The sequence below is a fragment of the Tuber melanosporum genome (genome assembly GCF_000151645.1).
Source record: "Tuber melanosporum whole genome shotgun sequence assembly, scaffold_94, strain Mel28".
NCBI classification, from domain to species: Eukaryota; Fungi; Ascomycota; class Pezizomycetes; order Pezizales; family Tuberaceae; genus Tuber; species Tuber melanosporum.
Window position 1 is genome coordinate 237,905 of NW_003299144.1, and position 9,319 is coordinate 247,223.

Sequence of the window (9,319 nt, forward strand, 5' to 3'; positions counted from 1 at the left end):
TTTCACGCATACATGCTAGCCCACGACAGCCGACTAGCCGACTAACCTAGTAGATCATATTTTACATGTCATGTGGATTTGTTATGTTGACAATCATCACACAACTGTACGTAATTGTTTGCCCAATCTGCCAGTCCCTTCTAATAGAAGTCCCTCATAATTATTTTGAGGGTTTTTTCTTGCCCGAAGTGTCTTACTATCTTAGCATTGTGATATCCTTCAGTGAGTGTGGTATAAATGTCCTAGTTTTTTGGTACAAATAGTCTTTGCTTATAGTAAAACGAGTATTTGCCCGTGTGTTACCACACTGGTTCAGAGATTTGAAATGATATAGAATTAACGCAGTTATAGTTACATATCACCAATTATCATACCAAGACCCGCCAAAACCACAATATAAGCTATGAGGAAACCATTTATGGCTTAGATTTGCATCATAAGACCTCAGAAAAGACAACATTTTTTGTTACACCAACTTGTCCACCATCCTTCGTTAACACCTTGACATTATATGGATTAGATGCTCGTGATAATGCCACATATAGCTGGCCATGAGTAAAGACATCATTCTCTAAAGAAATTCCAACCACATCTAATGATTGTCCTTGGCTTTTATTAATCGTCATTGCGAATGCTAATCGGAGAGGATACTGCCGTCGGTTAAGCTGGAAACCAAGATCACTGTCAGGATTACTGGTTATTTCGATTCGCGGGAGATAGGCTTTCTGTCCTTTGCATGTTCCTGTAAGAATAACTCCTCCAATCAAATTCCATCCTAAGTGTGTAATTTGAAGCCTGGTACCATTGCAGAGGCCATGAAGAGGACTGAGATTTCTTAGAAGTATAACGGTAGCTCCAATCTTAAGTGATAGGCGATGATATGGCATTCCGGATAGCGTAAGTGTATTTAAATACTCACTTGAGTAAAGTTCAGCAGCTCCTTCAGTAACTGAATCAGCACTGAAGTATACTGTAGGCTCTCCAGGAAGAAGATCAAGCACCATATCATTAATATTGGCAACATCAATATTTCGTGGTGCTAAAATAGCTCTTTCTGCAAGATATTGAGGAGTTGGTGATATGCACTTAAGATCTCCATACACCTTGGTAATAAGTTCATCAATTCTATTATTAGGAAGTTGTAAGACCTCTGATAATTGAATTTTATCCAGGCCACATTCTGGGAATCGCTTTTCTCCAACTGCAAGAATGAGTTCTGCATACTCTGTAGCATCCTTCTGTTGTTCTGCTGACATATGACCACCTAAAAGGCGATAGTTTTCCTTCAGTTGAAGGCAAGTAACAGATGACCAAAGGTAGGATCTTTTAAGACTGGAGGAAACAATTTGTGGACGTGATCCCCGAGGTACTATTGGTAAACACTGTCTGAAGTCTCCTGCAAATAGTACTGTTAAACCACCAAATAACTGAAGAGGTGAGCTGCGAATATCTCGAAAGGTCCTATCAACTGCCTCGAATGCATAGCGGTGTAACATTGGTGCCTCATCCCAGATAAGTATCTTGGCTTGCTGAATCTGTCGAGCCAATTCTGAATTTTTAGGAATATTGCAATAGGAATCTTTATCAATAGCAATAGGGATTTTCAAGGTAGAATGAGCTGTTTTTCCAGCATTTAGCAGAGTCGCTGCAATACCACTGGATGCCACTGTAATAGCTATATTTCCCTCTCCCCGGATTGTATTCAATAGAAGATTTTCCACAAAGGTTTTTCCAGTTCCACCAGGTCCATCCAAGAAAAAGAGCGTCGGATTATTGACTGTTATACATTCTATTACTCTGTTAACAGCATTTCGCTGAAGTGTATTACATCTTTGAAGATCCTCCTGTGCCTCTGCTCTAAGCACTGTAGGATTTTGTAATCTCTGAACATCTTGATTACCAAAACTCGAGGATTCTATTCCATTAATCAACTGAAATTCATGTGTCGGTTGCAGAATTCCAAAGTCGTCTAGGGATCTGCCACTTTGTTGAATAATTTCTTGTAAAAGCCTGAGGCCAAGTGAGAGTCGTTGGTCCTCTGTTGGATTTAGAATACCATATTGGTGTATCAATAAATAATTACAGTCATCTGTAATAGAGTTCTTGAATCTCTCCCACAACTCCTTAGGTTCTGCTGGATTGCAATCAGTGAGGATGAGAGCAAATAGTAGGCGTTATTGAAATCCAGTTAATATTAAAGATCCATCTTGAAGTACCTCCTTCCACTCATCATCATCTGCTAACAATCCTTTTGCATTACATGCCTCTCGAAATGTTGAATAGAGGGTACCATTAACTGTTTTTAAGGAGTCAAAGCTTGTTGTACCCTTGGTATGAAGTAGTAACAGTCTTTCAAAAAACTGTTCTCCTGCCTTTGGACCACAGAAATACATGCGTCCAATTGAGACACCTTTCTTACGGGGTGTCCATTCCTGTTTCTTGTACTGAAAGACAAAATACTGAGGGAAGTCCTGATACAGTACATCTCTGGCTAGTGGATATTTGGAATTAGCTTTAAAATAAGCTGTCAAGGTAGTATTTCTATCCATTGCCCGATCAACAATGTCATCGAGATTCTCAGTAGGCTGAAAGTAAACAGCTTGCTGCTGAGGTAGATGGAGTTGAAGGCATTGTATGGGAGGACCTCCATGATGCATCTTGTTTCCTAGCAGTCGCCATGTTGCTTCAGGTGCTGAAATATAGCGTGCATCCAAATAAACCTTAACCTCATTAACATTTGCTGGATCATCAATCAGGATGTTGGCACGATCTGGTCCCTTATAAACATATTTATATAAATACTTAACTGCCTGTATTGAGGAACAAATTTCAACATTAATGTGGCAATTATAGCGTTTAGTGAGAAATGGATTATATGGAATAACCCAGCGATTATCATAACGAAAGGTAGAGGCTGTTCCATCTGACCGGATACGACTTTTCTCAACAAATCTCCCATTATTTCGGCGGCGATAGTGAGGATAACTATCCTCTCCTAATATAGTCTCCTCTAAAAAGGTCTTTGGGTAATGTTTTGAGCAACAGCCATCCAGACCCCTGCCATCAACCATGCAGGGAGCACTTAGATTCTCCACCCCACATGGTCCATGGAGCATACAGGTTGTAACAGTCTCCCATAGTTGATAGTCATCTTCCTTATTTGGAATTTCTGCTGAAACAGCAAGATCAATTTGGTCTATTGTATGAATAGTATCAGCTGCATGCAACATCATTAAGATCTGTGCATGAGGTAGTCCTCTCTTCTGAAACTCAATAACATAGATATGAGCCTTCACTCGTCCGAAAACAGCTTTCTCAATAAGGTCCTTCATGAGACTGGAGAGCTTCAACTGAAATACTCTGGCAACTAAATCAGGATGATCTGTAACCTGCTGCCCATGGAGCAGGTTTTCCTGAATTTCAGGCCATGCTGGATTGCAGGTCATGGTAATAAATAAATCTGGTTTACCAAAGGCACGTACTATTGCCATAGCATCCTGATACAGTTCAGTCATTTGTCTTGGTGATCCGGCAAAGGTGGATGGAAGGATTACTCGCTTTCCTAAACTGACCAGGTCCATATTTCCTTGATTAACTAAGGTGTCTGCAAGTCCTTGGTATTGATCACTTCGAAGTGCTTTTTGATTTGAAAATACCCAGCGTAGATTATTTTGCTCAGAGGCAGCAAAGGCATCAACACACCATTCTTGGAGAAGTCTACCTGCTAGGAACAGGTGAGAAGGATTTGGAGTACGTATATGAAGATAGTAGGTATGAAATAATGCCAATGTAACTCGCTTTGATCCTCCACGTCCTGTAGTTGGATTTTCTTCTTGAAATGCTATACGTTCTTCTGCATTTGGAATTTGATCTTCAACTCCATTATGCAAATTACGTGCTGCATTTCCTACTACCTCATTGCCAGCAAGTGGAATATCTGCATGCCATCCTTGTTCCCCATGCATCATAATAAGTGGATATCGGAGAGGAAGATAGGATGCATGTAATTCTGTGATTTTTCTCATCGGTTCCTCTTGGTTTCCTAAACCTTTGTAACGAAGAATGATTTCACGCGGTCCTACATTCTCTTCCCCCATTCTTTCAATTAATATCCCAATCTCATTTGCTGATGGAGAATTGTAGGTACGTGGATCCTGAATTCTCAAGCTTAATGTTCATACCATTTCAGGATTAGAGGCAATCAAATCTCCAACCGATTGAAATAACTGGACATAAGGATTCGTTTCCATGAGAGACAGCTGGACTCGTGTCACAATTGCTGCATCTAAATTGCCAAACACCAGTAATCTGTTTCCAACTTGAGTATCATAGTTGCTTGAATCATGAGTGTAGATTTGCGCAAACTTTGGTCTCTCGCCTGGGTTTGGAAGAAGGGATCCGATCCTATGGCAGAGGGCTCCTTTAATACGAAAGGAATAAACTCCACTCCCCTGTACACCTAATGTTTGCTCATTCACACCTAAGGAGGTAAAAGCAAAGATGTTATTATAACAACGAATCTTTAGACGAAAGTCTCTGGCAACTATAATTATTCAACGATTAGTTGTAGCTTTAGGTTCTGATAAATGTTAACTAACGAACTATATTTAAGATAAACTTACTTGCAGATTGAGAGGTAAACAATTCCAATAACTGAGGGGCTGGTTGCTGAATATTTAGTAACATTACCTTTCCATTAGCACAACATTTTGAGAAAATCAAATGTCCAACTCTTGATCTGGAACTCTTTTCCTCATTAAAATGTAATGCATGGCAGTATCTACATTCATGATTTAATAAAGAGAGAGTATGCCTTGTAATAGTATTAACTGAGGAAAGTGCTGAAAGGTGGGTAATGGGTCCAGGTAATGTGGGGGCCTAAAAGATAAGTTGAATCAATATTTTTATTCTATTTCATGAAAAGGAAAAGACAGATAGAAGATAAATTCTTACTGGAATTTGATTGATAATAGGTAAATTAGGTTGTGGATTATTGGAGGGTCGATTTTGGCGCCTAGTGGCTCTTCCTGTAGCACGACAGGTAGAGCAGGTCCTATAGAAACCTCTTGGTCTCAATCTTATAAAACAATCATCGGCCTTTGTTTGGCCACATCCAGAGCAGCTCCTCATCCGTGAGTAAAGAAAGGAGTAAAGGATGGGAAGAAAGATATAAATCAACTGAGAGAATTGCAAGGTAAAGAAAGAGGAATTGTTTTAGAAGGCTCGCTTAGTTTGATTGATGTGTAGCCTGAGAATGGAGATGTAGAGGTATGTATTCTCTCTAGAAGGTTACTGGCTACTTGTTCTATATTTCTATATATGAGAGAATACTCTCCCCTTCATTTCTGTCTGTTCTTGAAAAGGAAATACCTTAGGTCCTGCCCAAGTCCTTACCTGCACACAGTCCTACTTCTACCTCTATTATATTAGCAGGACCACAACCCTTGTTATGATATCTGTACTTGAGGCAACCATGTTCTGTAACATCAGAATATTCATGTTGATTTAAGAGTACCTGTCACTTTGCTTGGCATAATACATGTCTTGGCATGTTTGATCATGTGATAGTGCATTTCCTCATCGTATTCTTTTATATAATAGATAACTTTTCAGATAGGATTCAGTCTTTTGGGAAAGGTTTGCCATTGTCTCATAGTTTCTCCAACTTATTTTTTCTTCTAAGCCATTCTCTATCCTACTGAATAGTTTTTAGAATTTTCTCTAAAAATTCAAGACTGAATTTCTTCAATTTTTTACGGGCTAGTATCATACTAGTCATGAGGATTCTCTCAGGTACTTCGACTGTCTCATACTAGTATGTATTCTGGTCTATCGATGCATGCAGCTGGCTAAATATCAGTTCTAATTCCTGGATAGTAATAGCTCTTGTTGTGATATCTGTACTGCCAAATCCTGACGTACCTCATTCAGTATCCTCTAAGTTGTCTATTTCTATCATATCTAGAGTGTTAATTTTTTCTATCACAAGCTAGGCAATTTGATAGCTGACTTTTATGGGACAGTCTGCATCTTGCTAGTTGAATTGCAATACTTTAAGTTGTCTGGTATAATCTGCATTGATTACACTGGCACCAGTAGAAATACCACTTTTGATCATTAATCCGCTTCGTAGAATAATCCTCCCATAAGTTCCGACTAGTAGCTTGATTGCGATACTGGTCCCAACAATTAGTTGTCCCCATGTTGGAACAATATCTTCCTGTATAGCGTAAAAATTATGGCCTGCTGCTATCCTTGAACCTTTGATTGGTAACCTTGCTCTTATGTCTAACTGTTTTGCTTAAATCATGGAGTTTAAGTCATTCCAATTTGCTGTTTCCTGTATATCACTTGTACTTATATCATCTACTGTACTTCTCATTATTAGGCATATTTAAATTTCTCCTTCTACAGTTCTCGTTACTGAACTAACTTGGAAATATTGGCATTTCAATATTACTTGTTTACGATATGCAGCTTCCTCCTCAGAACAGTACTCTAGCAATCAACTGAGTGCATCTGGTTTGTCTCTTCTTATACAGGGGTAGTAAATAATTGTGAAGTTGTAATCTGCTAACTTCTACACCCAATGGATTTGGTACCTGCTCCAAACTTTTGAGGTGAAGAAATTTTGGGACTTTTGGTACTTAGTGTAAATAGTTATTGGTTTTTCAGTTCCAATCAGGTATTGGCACCATTTTTTGAATGTTTCTAATATTGCTAACTATTCTTTATCATAAATCTCGTAATTTCGCTCTGCAGAGTTTAGTTTGCAGGAGTGAAAAGCTACAGAATGCAGTCTTTTCTCCACTAATTGGAAGAGGATCTAGCCTAAAGTGAAATTACTAGTATCTGTTTCCAACATCTTTTCTCTTTCTGGGAAGAAATGGTGTAAAATTGGTACCAAAGTAAGCCTTCTCTTAAGTTTCTAGAAGGCTGTTTCCTGTTCTGAGCCTTACTAAAACTTCTTGAGATCACACTTCAATGATTCTTTAATTGGATTACAAATCATTGAGAAGTTTTCTGTAAAATGTTGGTAGAAGTTTGTGAATCCTTGGAATATTTGAATCTCTTTAACTGACGTAGTTAACTTCTAGTTTAGTACTAAATCCCCCTTTGGGGTACTCATAGATACCCCATTGACGGCTATTATATAGCCTAAGAATTTTACCTTTTTAACATGGAAGAAAGATTTCTTTATCGAAATCAGGAGCTGGAAATCTGCTAATTGTCATAACACTTACATTACTCGCTAGATATGTTCCTTCGCATTTTTAGAATATATGAGAATATCGTTCAAATAACATATGACTTCTTAGTTTAAGAATTTTTGAAGGACCTCATTCATCATGTCCGGAAATGTAGCTAGAGTGTTAGCTAACCTGAAAGGCATTACTTTATATTCGTAATGTCTATATCGTAATCAAAAGGCCGTTTTCCATTCCTCTCCCTACTTGATTCGGATGAGGTTGTAACTATCCTTTAAATTAAGTTTAGAAAAGATTCTAGCTCCTACTACATGATCACATAACTCTGACATCAGTGGTAGTGGATGCTTGTTCAAGATAGTTATCTTGCTTAAGTTATAGTAGTCAAGTAACAATCATAGTCTTCGATCTACTTTTGGTGTAAAAAGAATTGGAGTACCAAAAGATGATTGACTTCACATGATCATTTCCTGGCGTAGCATCTCATCAAGGTATTCCCCTAGTAACTTAAGTTGTTTATTGGACAGAGGATAAATAGGTCTCCAAGAGGATTTCGCTCCTTCAGTTAATTTAATTTCATGATCGAAGGTTCTCCTAGGCGCCAGTTTTGTCACCGTATGTGAGAGAAATATATTCTTGAATTTCTAGTAGTACCTTGAGAGAGAATAGAAGTTCATCTAGTTAAGATCTTTTATGATTCTAATTTTTCCCACTTGGATTGCATTTTCATCCATAGCAACTATCTCCTTGTATTTAAACATGTTTGCAATTCCTTCATCTTCTTCTTTCACGTAAGTTTTGTACTTAGAATCTTTGAATTCTCACTTTGCAGGTTCTCTAATATAGGATAAGGGGTGATCCAAATGCTACCATCCCAAGGGGATTATCATCCCAGATTTGCCTGCTACTACGATTTCGCAAGTAACTTTGTACATGTGTTTATTTTGTCTTATTTTCAGCCAAATAGGACAAGTATAAAACTTTCCCCCTGATAGAGCTGATACTACATCAAAGCCTTGAATATTGACTGAACTTAGTTTCTCTGTAATTGGAATTTTTAGTTCCTTTACAAGTTCTTTATTGATTAGGAATACATTGTGTAGCATGTTCGTAAGGTGCTAATCACATAATTGGTAATATATACGATAGTTGGCAGGTAGCCTGTTCTTCTAGAGAGGAGGCAAGAGCTGATAACTAAAGGAGGCTTCGAGGGTGTACAGAGGAACAAAGAAATAACCATTCAACCAAGTATATTGAAATACTGTCTGTCGAAGTCTGCCTTTTCCATTGTGGAATCAGGCAGTCTTTAAATACACAAATCTGTTCATGTCTAGCATAAACAAAACTAATCAAAGGTATCAAGCCATACTCTTTGGTAAAATAAATCAAGTATCAAAATGATACTTAAAACAAAACATAAAATAAAACTAAGTATCAAACGATACTTAAAACAAACCAAGTATCAAAGCAATACTTAAAACAAAATATAAAACAAAACCAATAACCGAGTACCTATACCGGTTACACATTAGATCCTGAATCTAACAGTACTCATATTTTGTAGGGCTGATGATTTGAGTTTATAATGTGAATATAAGCATGTCACTCATGACAGTCATATCTTGTAGGTTTTGGTGCACTAAAAGGGCGTATCTTTGAGTAAGGCAATGAATTGTGGTTCTGTAGTTTCGACATGTTAGAAGTCTGATAATAACTAGAATGTTTGTTACTGGACCTGCACAGCTTTGACCACTTAGGTCTCCACAGAAAAACCTGCTTCCTTTTAGTATATCGGGCAGCCTACTACTTGTGGTCTTTACCCCCTGCAGAGGGGTTCCCATACCTTCCACTTTTTTCTAACTGTGGAACCAATCTAGGTGGTCTCTGCCATCATTTAGATATCATAGAAACAAAAGCTGAGTACTTAGAGCTGATTGACTGTCTTTTTGATAGCCTTCCCAGGCTAATTCTCCACCCTCGCTTAACCGCAGACAGTGTTCTTACTTTATCAGGTTCCATTTGGTACCAGCACAGTACTTAAGAAGTAGTAATTAAAGGTAAGGTTTAGAGCTCTTGTACCCCTTTCTCATATAGATCGAAGATGTACTTTG